Source organism: Suncus etruscus, chromosome 13, assembly GCF_024139225.1.
Source record: "Suncus etruscus isolate mSunEtr1 chromosome 13, mSunEtr1.pri.cur, whole genome shotgun sequence".
NCBI classification, from domain to species: Eukaryota; Metazoa; Chordata; class Mammalia; order Eulipotyphla; family Soricidae; genus Suncus; species Suncus etruscus.
The window spans coordinates 56,323,361-56,339,135 of record NC_064860.1 but is presented as its reverse complement, the minus strand read 5'-3'; the positions used below and the strand labels follow the sequence as shown (position 1 = coordinate 56,339,135).

General features: G+C 31.5%; 1 pseudogene; it reads left to right on the top strand.

Annotated features, from left to right (window-relative positions):
• The first annotated feature begins 1,812 nt into the window (after nucleotides 1-1,812).
• On the top strand, nucleotides 1,813-2,317 carry LOC126025831 (S-phase kinase-associated protein 1-like; annotated as a pseudogene).
• The last annotated feature ends 13,458 nt before the right edge of the window (nucleotides 2,318-15,775 follow it).

Below are 15,775 nucleotides of genomic sequence, written 5' to 3'. Positions count from 1 at the left end.
CAGTGCTGAGGGTTTCCTCCAGGCTCAGGAGACAATATGTGGTTTCAAAATCAAACTGTAATGAGTCCTGACTAGTTGCATGACAAAAAAACACCATAACCATTATACTTTCTCTCAGACCCCTATTCCTGAGTCAAATGTCACAGTTTTTATGGATTAAAGTTTGAGAAAGCATTACTTAAGCCAATTTTTGGTTTACTTTATCTTATTTATTTATGAATTATGCAACGGGGGTTCTGAGAAGTGTACATTGATTACAGTGACTAACTTGAATTGTTAAAAATTGTGAAATTATGAAATAAAGGACTATAATGTATGATATAGAAACATCCTTGATATTTTTAATTTTTAATTTTTTATATTTTTCTATAAAATATTTGCAATTAAAATATCATTTTGTGTGTGTGTGCTTTGTTTTGTTTTTATTTTAGGACCGTGGTTATTATGTGGCTGCTGCCTATATTGCTCTAGTAGTGCTTTTCGAGTTTTCTGTTTGATTTTTATCTTTTATTTTATTGTTTTGTATTGTTATGTTTTTCTTACTCTTATCTTCCTGCTCTTAAATTGATAGATATAGCCTCCAGAAGGACTACTCCCATTTTTTGCTTGTTTAATTTTTGCCCCATTTTATTTTATTATTAATTTTTTTCTCTTTCCTTCAAACAGAACCACACAACTTGAACCATCTTGCTCCACCTCAGAAATGGAGGGGGAAATAATGGAGGTTACAAAGACCAAACAGTCATATGAATATTAAGTAGAAATAAAAAAATCATCAAACTTAAACACCAAATTCAAAGCCAATGACAACAGAATTGATAGCCATTTTACACAGAGGAGGACCACTTATAATAGCAGCCTGGGGGTAAGTGAAGGGGATATGGGATGCATGCTGGGAACAAGGGTGGAGGGAGGACAACATTGGTGGTGGGAAAGTCCCTGATTCAATATCACTATGTAACTAAAAATATTACTGTGAAAGATATGTAATCCACTTTGATTAAAATAAAAAATTAAACTACAAAAACTGAAAAATATAAGTAATAGATTAGACATGTTATTTAGAACATAGTGTTCCTTAAAATATTATTATTATATTATCATAATGATGAAATTAAAAATTAGGAGGCATCTTATCTAACTCAAAACTCTGTTATAAAGTCATAGGGATTGAAACAATATGGTACTAGAATAAGCATAGACTCTAATTGGTTAGAATAGAATATCCACACATACATTTCCACTTATTAACCAACTAAATTTATTTATTTATTTATTTAATTTTTGGGCCACAGGCAGTGATGCTCAGGGGTTACTCTCGGCAATGCATTCAGAAATCGCCCCGGGCTTGGGGGACCATATGGGACACTGGTGGATCAAACCACGGTTAGTCCTAGGCTAGAGCACGCAAGGCAGACACCAAACTCATGGCCCGCATACCGCAAACAGCCCTCCGTATAACATTTTGTGGCCCTGCCCTAGAGGAATCTTTTTTCGTTTTGTTTTGATTTAGTTGTTTGGGTCACACAACCCAATGTTCAAGGCTTACTACTGACTTTGCACTCAAGGATCACCCCGACTTTGCCTCCTGAGGCCCCCAGGTACCCCTGCTACGTACTTGCCCCACTGCTCTGGCCCCATAAAATCTATCTTTTATTCTTTAATTAGTAGACTCTAGTTTCTTAAAGAATATCATCATTCAGGGAAACTTTTAAAATGAACATTAGCAGTGTCCTTATTCTCTACCCTGTTCTTCGATATGCTGACACAGCCCCACTCTCATCAGCCTTAAGCCGCGTCATCTTCTCCTGATGGAACATCTTGTCTTCTATTAAGTTGCAGAGTTCTGATGGAGACGTATTTGAAATCTATGTGGAAATTACCAAGGAGTCTGTAACTATCAAAACCAATTTGTAAAATTTGGGAATGAACTATAAAGGAAAGGGGATGATGACCCAGTTCCTCTCCCAAATGATAATGCAGCAATATTTAAAAAAAGATTATTCAGTGGTGCACACACCACAGGATGATCTCCCATCCTTCTGAGAGAACCAAAAAAAAAAAAAAAAAAAAAAAGCGAACAAATAAGTTATTCCTGTTTGGGAACAAGAATTCCTGAAAATGGACCAAGGAACACTTTTTGAACTTATTCTGGGTGCAAACTATTTAATCATCAGAGCATTGTTTGATGTTACATGCAAAACTGTTGCCAATATGATCAAAGGGGAAATAGCTGAGGATATTTGTAAAAACCTTCAGTATCAAAAATGTCTTTACTGAAGAAGAAGAAGCCCAGGTACACAAAGAAAGCCAGTGATGTGAGAGAAATGAAATACTCTTCCTGCCACTGTAACACTGTAAGGATTGTTCCAAATCCTAGTTTCACTGCTCTGTTTATAATTGTTAATATTAGACAAACTGTCGACAAATGCAGCAGCAAATCAGTTGTATTAACAGATTGTTCTATTGTTCTCACTGCATGTACAGTTTTAGTACAGATTCCAGATCAGCTTGAGTTCTTTCTCAGATGATCAAAAGTTTGCCTATACTCTTTTATTTTATTGTTCTGAATAAAATTGAACTATGGCTTCTCTATAGAAAGTGGCATTTTCGTATTTTCCTATTTTTTGTAAGGCAATTTCTGCATACTTTATTGTCTTAATAGCAGTGATCTGTTAAAAGTTGGTGTTGTAAATAAAAGAAACTTGCAAAAAGTTTTCTGAAATATAATTTAAAAAATAAAAATTAATATGGGGCACTGGTGGTGAAATGTTGCACTGGTGAAGGGGAGTGTTCTTTTTATAACTGAAACCAAGTACAATTGTGTTTATAATCATAATGCTTAAGTAAAGATATTATTTAAAAAGAAAGAATGAAAATAAACAAGTAGATAATCATTTGAAGTATTGGTGGGTTTGAGAGAATGATCAGCATACCAGTTATGAATATCATGAACCTATAATATTAATAAATTGTCTATCTATTACTATTTATTTTTGTAAATTTTATGATAACCAATAAACTTATGTGTCTAATTAAATAATACAAATTCTATTGTAAAAATATATAAGGACAAGGTGATAACATAAATATTGCAGTCATAAATGGTCCGTTAGTAAGATTATATTTGCTAATACATTTTATCATTTTATAAAAAGCAGCAAAGGTCTCTTCACATAAAGTTTTAAATTTGAACTATATTGTAAACTAAAATAAAATATTCAGGTTTTAGCTAACATAAATAACTCCAACCCCACCATTTCAGAAATATAAAGAAGTAATTTTAATTCTGCTACACTGTTATTTATAAGCTATTAAAATTAGTTGGAAACTAAGAGGTAGGATTACTTCTAGTTGTTCTCTTTAGAGAATTTTTCCAAACGCAAGCTTTTCATGTCTTTTCCTTTACTATCTCATCACAGGATGGCAAATTCTGCTTTCAAATTTAGAGTCAAGCAGGGTTATCATTTAAACCCACTCACAATTTTCTGTTTTTTTTTTTTGTTTTGTTTTGCCTTTTCCTATACTCTAAAACTATTTATCTTTCATTTAAGTCATATCATAGAATCATTTATGTATACTTAATGGAGGTGGAATTTCTTGCGCATGTCACAACTAGTGGTGCTTAGTGTGCCTGCCCTTGATCTTGGAAATTACTATGAATGATTTTCAGTTATAATACTCAGTTTGGTTGTATACAACAAAACTATAGTATACTATCTCTCCATACTATTTTTTGTATTAGTGTACTTATTTCCTGTTAACTTGTATGCTTTCAGTATTTATAGAACAACTATCCTGAATACCTACTTATACATATGTTTGTGCAAACCATTATTATGATCAACTTAGAAGATTCCAAATGAGGCATAAACACATATTTCAACTTGCCTACCAGTAGTTTATAAGGAGTTAATAATTATTAAGTATTCAATACTATAAATCTCAGGAAATTCAAACACTTAAAAACATCTTTGTTCCAAAAGATAGTACAGGGATTATTGGTTTGCTATTCAGGAGGCTGACCCTTGTTAGGTTCCTGGCATAAGATTTAGTGGGATGAGCATGCCAGAAGTAATTTTTGGGCCAGAAGTACATCCTGTGATTTGCAAGGTGTGGTGTTAAATCAAAATAAAATTTAAAAAAAGATAAAAAAAATATGCCCAGATCCAAATAGATAGTAAATGCTTCTTACTACAGCATAAAATTTATCAAATTCCCAACATAGCAATTAAACCAAATATTTCCCAACTTATAAACGTATATATATTTAAATACTCAAAAATTTAATTTAAATATATATATTTGTTTTTTGTTTTTGGGCCACACCCAGTGATATTCAGGGGTTAATCCTGGCTATGCACTCAGCAATCACTCCTGGCTTGAGGGACCAGATGGGATGCCGGAGAATTGAACCGAGGTCAATCCTAAGCTAGCGAGGGCAAGGCAGATGCCTTACTGCTTGCACCACTGCTCTGGCTCCTAATTTAAACATTTTAATAAATATAAAGTAGAAGTTGATAAATTAAATTCCAGAGACAGAATATCTTAGTCTAGGCAGAGTTGTTCTGTCTGTTCATTTTGTGATATCTGTAATATTGAACACACATTTTATTTTATTTCTAATATCACAATACTCAATCTTGTTTTGAAAATTATGTTGTAAGATAGTTTTCTACCCCTTTGAGTCTAAAGTCAAAAAGGCTGGTGATAAAGCAATTAGGTCATATATCTGCCATACACCCAACTTGGATAGATTTCTGGTATCATGTGGTCCCCAATATATTTTAGAATAAATATCTAAGGGTCCCCAAGCTTCATTTTGTGATATCTGTATTGTTGAACACCCATTTTATTTTATTTATAATATCACAATACTTAATCTGTTTTTGAAAATTATATTGTAAGATAGTGTTCTATCCCTTTGAGTCTAGAGTCAAACAGGCTGGAACATAAAGCAGTTAGGTCATATATCTGTCATACACCCAACTTGGATAGATTTATGGCATCACATAGTTTCCAGTATATTTTAGAATAAATATTTAAGGGTTCCCAAGCTCTTGCATTGGTGGCACCTAGTATTGTTCGGGTGGCATAAGAATCACTGTTAGTGCACTGCCAATCAGAATCTCACCTTAGGGCCCTTGTTTTGAGCCACAGCCTGGCTGGCCTAGAATCACTGGGTGAGGGGAGGGCTCTGGGACTCATGAGCCCAACATGGAAATCCATTGTTCATGCATTTTCTTTTTATATGGTTTGATTTCTATAATATTTAATTTATTCATCTGTAAGATTGACAATGTATTGAGTTATAATGGACAGAAGAAAGTGAATAATAAGGACAAGTCAGAACATTTTGAGTGTGCAAATAAAAATTAGAAACACAAGATACATAATGAAGAATAAAGGAATCCCTATTCTAAACATCAGGGTAAATTTCTTCATAAATATGCTGCCTTAAAGACTTTATAATCATATTTTAAATTTAAAAAGTTTGATCAATTTTATAAGGCAAGTGTATAGGAGATTTTAAAGTAGGTTGTATCAGAATCATTCCAGATATTTTTTAAAGATTTATATGGTATTTTACTAGATATAATTCTTAGAATTACATAATGAATTCATGTCATAGTCTAATGTATTAACTTCAGAGTGACCATGAAATCTAGACTAAATAATACATATAAAACTAGTTACATTACTATATAACCCATTATAAACTGTTTTACAATACAATATTTGATATATATTTTCTGATGCAAAATCTATGCTTCATAGTTAAAATTAAAGCAAACTTTAATTTTATCTCATTTATATTTTGTTGGACTCAATATTGCCCTGTATTCCTCATTTTACCAATGATATAAGTCCAAAGTATATTCAGCAAGATACTTGATTTATTTTTATTGAAACCAATGTGAATTATAAGTCTTTCACAGTTATATTTAAGGCGCATAGTGACAATGAATTAGGTCAATTCTCACCAACAGTAATGACTTCCCTTTGTCACATTTTTCCAGCATGCATCACATAACTCCACCTTGGCTTTCTGGATTGCTAGTGTAACAGGTCCCTTTGTGTATAGCTTGTTGTGGTTTGGGTGTCTTGACTCTATTGTCATTAGCTTTTAGTTGGATACTTAAGACAGATAATTTTTAATACGATCATTTTATTAAATCATGGGCACTTGTTTTGCATTTTAACATATAGTCATTCATGATTAATAATCAATATGCACTTAAGATAAATATATATTAATTTTAAGTGGAGGACCCTTTGAAGGTTTATTAATCCTATCTTTCTCTAATTCTCAGTTAATATTCTGCTTTCTTGTCTGGTATATTTGTCAATGGTGAAGTGAGCTATAAAAATCTTAAGTATATTTTAAGAGTTGTCATTATTATGCTTCCTCTCTATATTTCATAACTATTAGGTATCTTTCTACCTGCAAGTGGGAATAATTTTAGATTTATAAAAGTCCTTTAAGTATACCTGGAGGAACATTTAGTGTAAATAAATTCCTTTGGCTGTTATTTGTAAAACTCCTTATTTCTCTTTCAATATGAGTAATAGCCTAGCTGGGTAGAATATTCTTGGTTGGGTTATGTTGAAATCAGTACTTAGTAAATCATGCCTCTGTCTTCTGTACTACACAATTTTAGTTGACAAATCTGCTTTCAGTCTGGAATTCATTTATTTGAGACATTTTGCTTTTATCTTGATGCTTTTATCTTAAACCACTTAAACATTCCACTTAAACCACAAAATGTTATAATATGTGATTTTATATTTAGGCATATCTCATTCTATTTCAATATTCTTGGATCTGACTGCCTCTTTTCTCAGGATAAGGAAGTTCTTGACTACTATTTATTCAAATATAAATTACTTTTTCTCTTTCTGGAACATAATGTGAATATTATTTCCTTTTATAATGCTTACAATGTCTCATATAGTTTGTATATTTATTGTTTGCAATGTTTCCTTGCTAATTTTGTTGGAATTCTTTAGGGGGATTATTCCCTTTTGATTGCAATTCTCTAAATTTATATTTTTTCTTCTACACTCTGCTATTGAGTTCATTTATTACATGTTCAATGTCTATAATTTTTAACTTATTAGTATATGTTTGGACATTTCTCATGCAACTTTTCTCTCCAAATTTTTTATAATTTCAGTGTATATCATTAGGAGTAATTTTTAATGTCTTTCTAATAAGTTTGAATTGCTTTTATTTTATAAATTCTTCGCTGATCATAGACTTCACTGTCAATGTGTGTTATTTCATCTTCCCATTATTTTTGGTTATCCACATGGTATGGATAAAGAGTCATGTGTTTAGACATGCCTGTATGTCTGGAATTTTTGATGGTTGGATTTCACATTGTAAATGTCTGTCTGTGAGGTTAAACAGATCTGTGAATAATCCAAGAATTTTTAGATGCTTATTTTTTCTTTTGGGGCCACACCCAAAGAAGCTCTGGGGTTATTTCTGGCTCTGTGCTCAGATCACTCCCGGCAGTCTTGGGGGATCATATGGGATGTCAGGGATCAAACCCAGATTCATCCCGGTTTGTCATCATGCAAGTCAAACATCCTATGGCTGTGCTATCACTCCAGCCCCATTATTTAGGACTTTAGCTATTTCACTAAATTTAAGAAAAATTATTTGTGATTTAGAAATATATAGTTATAAAATACATGACATAAACTATTAAGGCAAAGAAAAGTATGCCTAAGAAGTGAGAGGGATTTTAAAATAAGTTTCATAACTTTTGCTAAGTTGTCTCTTTCGAACAATCCTGGGAAAGAGAGTACTTGGAAGCCTCTGCAAGGGCATGTGTAACTAGAGTCCTGTTCCTCAGCACCAGTTGACTTCAGGAAATTCACTCAGAGACTGATGGGTAGGTAAGAGTATCTGATAGCTATGCCTAAGTAAGGAAGAGCAGTGGGTCTTGGGATGTCCAGGAACTCAATACTTTAAGTGACAAAGTATAGCTGTGTGTCAAGTTAGAAGAAGACCTGAGTAAGAGTAGGTGTGTGTTTTAGTAAGTGCCAGCAGTAGCTATATGCTGCATTTGAAATATCCTGAATAGGGGCTGGAGAGATAGCATAGCTGTAAGGCGTTTGCTTGCAAGTGGCCAACCCAGGACTGATGGTGGTTCAATTCCCAGTTTCTAGTTCATAAGCATCCAATAGATATTAGATTTTCCTGATCCTGAAGAACTGGGAAGATTCTGGGGAACCCATAATGGGGTGAATATAAATTTAAGTTATGGTAAAGTGTACAACCTGGAATATATTAAGTTGAATGAAGTAAGACAAAAAAAGAAAGGCTCATAATATTCTTACATATATGTGGTATATAAAATAACTGGATGAGGAATTATACTGTAGTAAAGGGGTGGTGCCTACATCAATTTGACCCTAGAATCTAGAGAAAAAGAAATAGAAGAAAATAAATCAAGGCATAAAAGAAGTTGAGAAAGGTAAGTAATGGGAAAACAGGTGTTGGGTTTCAGATAAATTGGTGATGTGGAAGAATGGTATATCTATAAATCAAAACGTAGACTCAGCAACTTTGAAACTGAGATCTAAGCTGCAATTACTGAACTTTATAATGTACATGTCAAGATGGCAGGCAGGGAGGGTGGATGAAGGATGATGAAGTATGTGAACACTGGTGATGAGAATTGACACTGATGGGATTAGTGTTGATAGAATACAGGTCTAAAACTCCACTATCAAAAACGTTGTAAACCAAGGTTCTTCAACAAAAAAACTTTTATTTTTAAATAGATTTATTTTAAAATCTATTTGATTTAAGAAAAATAGAACAGGGCCAATGTAATCATAAGTTAACTGAGGTATAAAACAGGTAGTGATTGCAATCATTGATAACAGACACATGGTACTTTGACAGATACATGGTATTTTTGATCTACCTAATGTGACTTACTTCCTCGCAGTCAGATATGCACTGGTAAGTATTTTACTTGCCTGTTATAAATCACTAAACCCAATTATTATTGCCTTGCTTCCAGTGATTTCTGCTTTCTCCCATCAACTGCTCACAAGAGAATGGGAAAATGATCTACACATGGTATCTGAAAATAAATCTTATTTTTACTACTAAAAATGTATAGTTGGTATTGAAATTTTCTAGGAAAGATGTCATAATGTTCACATCATTAAAGATGAAATTAAGCCCTTATTTTGGGTGTTATTGAAAGACAATAGAGACAAGGTCCAAAAGGACTGGTCCATTGTTGAAAGCTTGACAAAAGCAAGGGGTGCAAATAAAGGGACCATTGTGACAATGATATTGGATACGATCACTCTGGAAAAAACAGAGGTGCCGACAAGAGGTAAAGTGATATGAATGATACCCTTCATTAGCTTTAGTGAAAACCACTGTGCCTAAAAAGAAAAGTGGAAGAGAGAGAAAGAAGAAAAATGTCTTCCATATAGACAGGCAAGATAGAATGCAGGAGAGAAACTGACCATGTTAGTGGTGGGATATGTGCACTGATGAAGAAGGGGTGTTGTAATATTGCACAACTGAAACTCAATTCTGAACAACTTTGTAACTATATTTTATGGTGATTCAATTGAAAAATTATTAATAAAATAAGGCAAAATAAATATAATAAAATATATAATTGTTTAGGGTTCTTTTCTGGAAATTTAACTATATGTATGTAACAAAGATGCTAGTGTATGCTTAGGAATCTAACTCCCATTCACTGATTTAACAAATTATTAATTAATAAATATTTAATTACTAATAATGTGTTTCTGTGACCACTTGAGATATATGTTCAAGGGTTGAAAAGATAGTACTGCAGGCTGGGCACATGCAGAGATGACTCCCACCCTACATGGTTTGCTTAGTGACACCAGGATTATTTGCTAGCACAGAACCAAGAATAAGTACTGAGAACAGTCAGTGAGAAATATTCATGAGTTCACCCAAAATATGTCTCCAAATGTAATTTGTATTTTATATTATTTATATTTTTATTATATGTTTGTATTGTATATATTTGTATTTTATGCTTAACAAAATGAGCTGTTTAATTTTATGGGTTTTGTTTAATTTATTTATTATGATTTTTATTGAGACCAATATGAATTAAAAGTCTTACACAGTTATATTTAAGGTACAGTATACTGTATAAATATAGTATACAAGTATAGTGGCAGTAAATTAGGACAATGTCCACCACCAGTGTTGACCGTCCTCTGCACCTTTTCCAAGCATATATACCATACCTCCACCCTTTGGCTCCTTTGACTGCTAGTGTAACAGGTCTCTTTCTTGTTAGCTTGTTGTAGTTTGGGTCTTTTGATTCTACTGTCATTGACTTTGGGTTGGGTAGCTAGGTCTGATCACTTTTATTTCCACTCAATGCTCATGAGATTGCTTGGCCCCAGGTTGATGTTTTTCTTTTATAATCCCAAAGTAGAAATTCCTCATTTTTTGTCAGTGTTAACATATTTATATGTAATTGGGAGGCATAAAGAGCAGTATTCAAATGCTAGGGATCACCACCTCTGATAATGCCTGGGAGACTAAAAAGTATTGGGGAATCCAACAGAGGCCTCCTTTTTATAAAACATGTTCTCAAACCTATGGTTTATGTCCAGTCTTTGCTATATAAGCATCTTTTATTGGTTCCTCATTGATATTTTTAAACATGCTTTGGGCTTCTCTATAACTCTTCTTTCTGTTTTTTAAGATTTTTCACTAGTTTTCTATTTCTTCAAACTTATTATGGATGGATCCTTGGTTATTTTTAAAGGTAAATCATCTAAAATCTAAAACTCCTTGGCAGCAGAGAAAATTTTCGAAATACTCAGGCATGGCACTTTAAATTTTAGAGACATCATTCCACTCCTACTCCTTTCTTCGTAACAGTAAATCTGGTTGATGTCACTTTTAGACTGCTAGTGTTAATGTGACTTGGAAGACTGCATTCATTAAGTACTTTTAATGAGAAAGGTTTTTTTCTGAATCTATTTTCACAGTAGATGACTTCCAATGGATTCTAATAGCAGAAATTATATATTATTTTCCAAATAAATTCATCACAAAAATAATTATATTAAAATATTGTAGCAAACTTTTGCATGTGTATATTTGGATGCATATTAGAGATAGGAAGAAAAAAATGATGATGCCTGCATTCAGATCTCAGGATAAATCTAAAATATATATGAATATTATATATATATGAATATTAATATATGAAATTTTCTCATTCTCAACATCTATTAATTTTTTTAAAGTTTTGTGTAATAAATTTCTTCTAATACAAAAATTGCTAATTCAGGAAATAATTTCAATGAAGATGTATAGATGTTTATCACTGGAAATGAAGGAAACTATGTGCTTCCCTTTCTATTAGAAATAATTAAGTTAATGTCTGAAAAAGATAAATCAAAGAGACATCTTAAATTTTTCATTAATACTATATACCCTTTATAACTGTTAGGTATATTCAGAAATTTATGAAAAATTAGACCACTTACAGGTTATTAGTAAAAAATGAAAGTCTTTTTGTAATTATTTGTGACATCAAAATATTTCATTTAAATTTGGACTCTGAATCATTGAAAGTTTCATATAATATTAAATATTATACTCACAATATTAGTACTATAGTTCTCGAACTTATATAAAATTTCCTTAACTGAACTTTACTTAAATTGTTATTCATGTAAATTAGACATATTGGTACTTTTATTTTAAATTATAATATTTTCTCAGTATAACTAGATATTGACTCTGAAACTTCTCAGTCATGCAGTTGCTATATCACCTAAGGAAGTATGAGTCATCTTGCCTTAGAATACATACATTCAATCACTCTACTATCTCTCGTGCATATTAACAGTAAAGTAAGATGCAACACTGACACCATATGTAACTATAAATTTATTGAATTCTTATTTAAATAAATAAATTCCCAGGTTCTCTGTCTGGGTAGGACAAGAGATGCAGGCCCGACAGCAATTTGGTTGCAGGCATCAATCCACACACAGTTGGGAAGGTATAACAGGCCAGGAACTCACAACACAAGCTGTTTACTCACAAGTCAGTCACTTCACCACATGGAACCACAAGCCAGATGTCACCCCCTGTCAAGGCTTCCTGAGTAGCCTTCATTGGGAAAAACAAAGCCCACCCCCAAGGGGAGGGGGAAAAGCCAGATGAGGAGTTAATGGGGAAACATCTTTTTAGCAAGAAAAATGAAAGGAAACAATTGAGAGACATCTAATTAGAAGACAATATGAGGACCAATTCAAAGGCCTCTTTTATAAAACTCAAATGCACTTCATTTTATAGAAGACGGGCAATACTTTCTTTTCTATATATGATTCATGGTAAAGTTAATCTAAAACAAAGAAAATTCCACAATGTACTCTAATTTTTCTTCCATGTAAAGTTTAATATTTACCCAAAATTAAACAATATATAATGATAAAGAAACTTTATCTACAGTATTTGTTTCAAATAACGACCATCCCTTTGCAGAATAATTGACTCTGAATTCTACAAATGAAGTTAGAGGTGTGTCCCTGGAGAAAAGGTTGGTTTCTCAAGCCAGTCAAAGGTGAGTTTTTAATTAAGAATAGAAAAGCAATGGGATAAGTCATTAAATATATGAGAGTAAAAGTATAATTGATAAGGCAAATTCCAATATTAGATATTACAATTCAGAAACTAGACCTTTAGAATATATTTTAAAAAGGAAAATAGAGAATAATAAGTGAAAACTGATGAGCTAGATATATATAAATTCCAAGTTGTTCTATAATGTGGGTGACTGTATTCAACTAGTCAAAAATATTTTTATTCCATAAAGTTGAGTGTGTTAATCATTAATACATGAACACTTTCAATGAATATTTAATATTTTTCTTAGAAATGCAAAATTCTTCTAATGTACATTGCTATGAATAAGCCTTTAAGTAAGAACCAGAACAGGAAATATTAGATTTCCATTTGATGTTTGCTTAAAAAAATATGAAGGAGTACACTTCAAATAATAGATCTGCTATCATTGACATCCCTTTGTTCCTAGATTATGTTAAATAAGATATTCACTTTATTTGATAATCAGAAGTAGTAGACATGACAGTTATTAAAAATTTAGGAAGATTATGCATGAAATCATATATACTTATGATATAGAGAAATTTCCCCTATTTTAAAGTTCATTTATTTTTTAGAAATACTCTTAAAACATACTGCTTGATAATATTTTAAATGACAAATGTGTTTGACAATGTAGCCAAATTCAATCAAGAAATATAATTTCTTAATTTGAGAATAAAACTATATACAATATATCATTGATATATCAATATGTCAATATATCAATGATATATTGTGATAAGTTAATATCTGAAATGATAGGAGTGAACATTCATTCATATTAATGCCTGCTAATCACAAGCACAAAGGACCCAGACCATTTTATTCTTAGGTAGAAGTCTTATTAGAGTTTCAAAGAAAATGTAGAGTGATATTAAGTCTATCTATTTCAGTAGCTACCATGGGGAGAGAGACCCTCTAGAAACTTGAGTAATTTCGTCAAACTATTGGCTTAGCAACATTGGATGCATGTTCTCTCAGGTTGTCTTTAGAAAATAAGATATTTGTGAAAAATAATGCAGAAATTATTTTCTGCAAAAGAGCACAGGTAAAACAAGATTGTGTTTGACACATTGACTATGCATTAACAATAGTTAATTTAATATTGAATTAAGTTAATATGAGTTAAGTTAATATAAGTGAATGTAGTCATATTATATAATATTAAGTAAAAATATATAATTTATTTTGTTACTGTGTATTACTATTATTATGTAGTACTGTGTATTATTGTAATGCTATGTAACACATAGTACATAATATTAATGTTATAATATGGTATATTATACTAGAATTCAATATAATAAGATTTAAATATTTACATATTATAATTATATTTATATGTTATGTTATAACAATAATATATATTATATAAGTTTTATTATGAGTAACATAAGTTACTATAAGTTAAGTTGTTAATTGACTATTTTTTTAAAAAGCAGCACAATTTTTTATGCAGCACAGTCTATATTAGAATTTTTCTGAGGGGCTTCCCAAGGTTTCTGTAAAGACTTCCTTATTTCACAATTAGAATTTAGAAACTTTTTATTGTGCTACTACAGTAATATGTTATATTTTACATTGAATATTTATTTTGTATTAAATGTACAAAAATTATCCATTGTGGGTCTTAGTAGATTTAAATATAAAATTTAACATAATAAAAGATTTAAACTGGTTAATTTAAAATCAGAATCTGATATACAATTTCAAAGTAGCAATGACAGGATAGTGATAGGACAAATTTGAGAATCCCATATTCAATTACCTAGAACAAAAATCTAATAGGCAAATTCCTTATGAAACTTAAATGTATGTTGCAAACAAAATACAGCAGAATATTTTATAGTGGTTTAGCTGAACTATTCATGGAACTAGAAATCATTATAATTTTATTATCAAGTATAAAAGTCTTTTTGTATAAAGATAGTTATTCTTCTAGCTTTCTATGTATGTGTGATATTTGTTAACATAAAAAGGGTCAGTTATAAAAAATAAGTTTCTCAAAAGTAAGGTGTAACCAACTATTTAATTTATTTACCTATTTATAGTGGAGATGTGACATATTCTGCAGTTTAGAGGCTATTCCTGGCCTATTATTTAAGACTGACCTTTGGTTGTGCTCAAGGACCATATACAGTGATGAAGATTAAACCAACAACTTTACCAAATGGGATACAAAGCAAGCACCTTAACTACTGTAATATCATTCTGGCCCTCACCAAATATTTAAAACAGAATTTGAATGTAAAAATTTCATCATATAGATGTAAATTAGAATCTTATTTTTAATTTTCACTTTGGTCATCCTAACTTTATAATTTTAATATTACCATTAGCATTGAAAACTCAATATCATTACTTCCTCTATGGGAAAGATTATAATTGTTCGATTAATAGTAGATAATATATCTTAGATTAATGTTTGTTTTTTTTCCAATATTCAAAGCTTTGGTCCTACAGAGACTTGAAGGATAGTCACATATGGTTTATCTCTTCATCCCTGTAAGCCCTTAAAATGCCTTTTAGAAAATTACAAAATTTGTTTTAATAATGATAAATTATTAGATATTTTTATTTTTATTAGGTTTTTTATTTAGTCACCATGAATTATAAATTTAAAAAAGGTACTCATGCTTGAGTTTCAGGCATGCATTGCTCCAAAATCTGTCTTTTCATGAGTCTCCACTATATTTTTCTTCAATGTCTACAATTTCATTCCTATTGTTCCTACCTCTCCACCCCCGGGTTGCCTCTATGACAGCACTTTTCCCTTCTATCATTGTTCTAGTGTTCCCTTCACCAGATTATTCACCCACCCCCCAATTCCATCTGAGTGGCAAGGTAATTCCTGAGACCAGTTTTCTTGTTCTTCATTTCTATTGTCCATGGACATTAATTCCCTTAGAAACTTCTTTCTATCTCACATCTGAGATTATTTTGAGTCTATTTCTCTCCCTTTGATTGACTTAATATAACTCGGGATTCATCCACAGAATAGCAAATTGCATCATTTCTTATGACTGATAACTGTTTTATTATGTACATGCATCACAGTTTCTTTATCCAGTAATCTGTTCTTGGACCCATGGGTTATTTTCAGATTTTTTT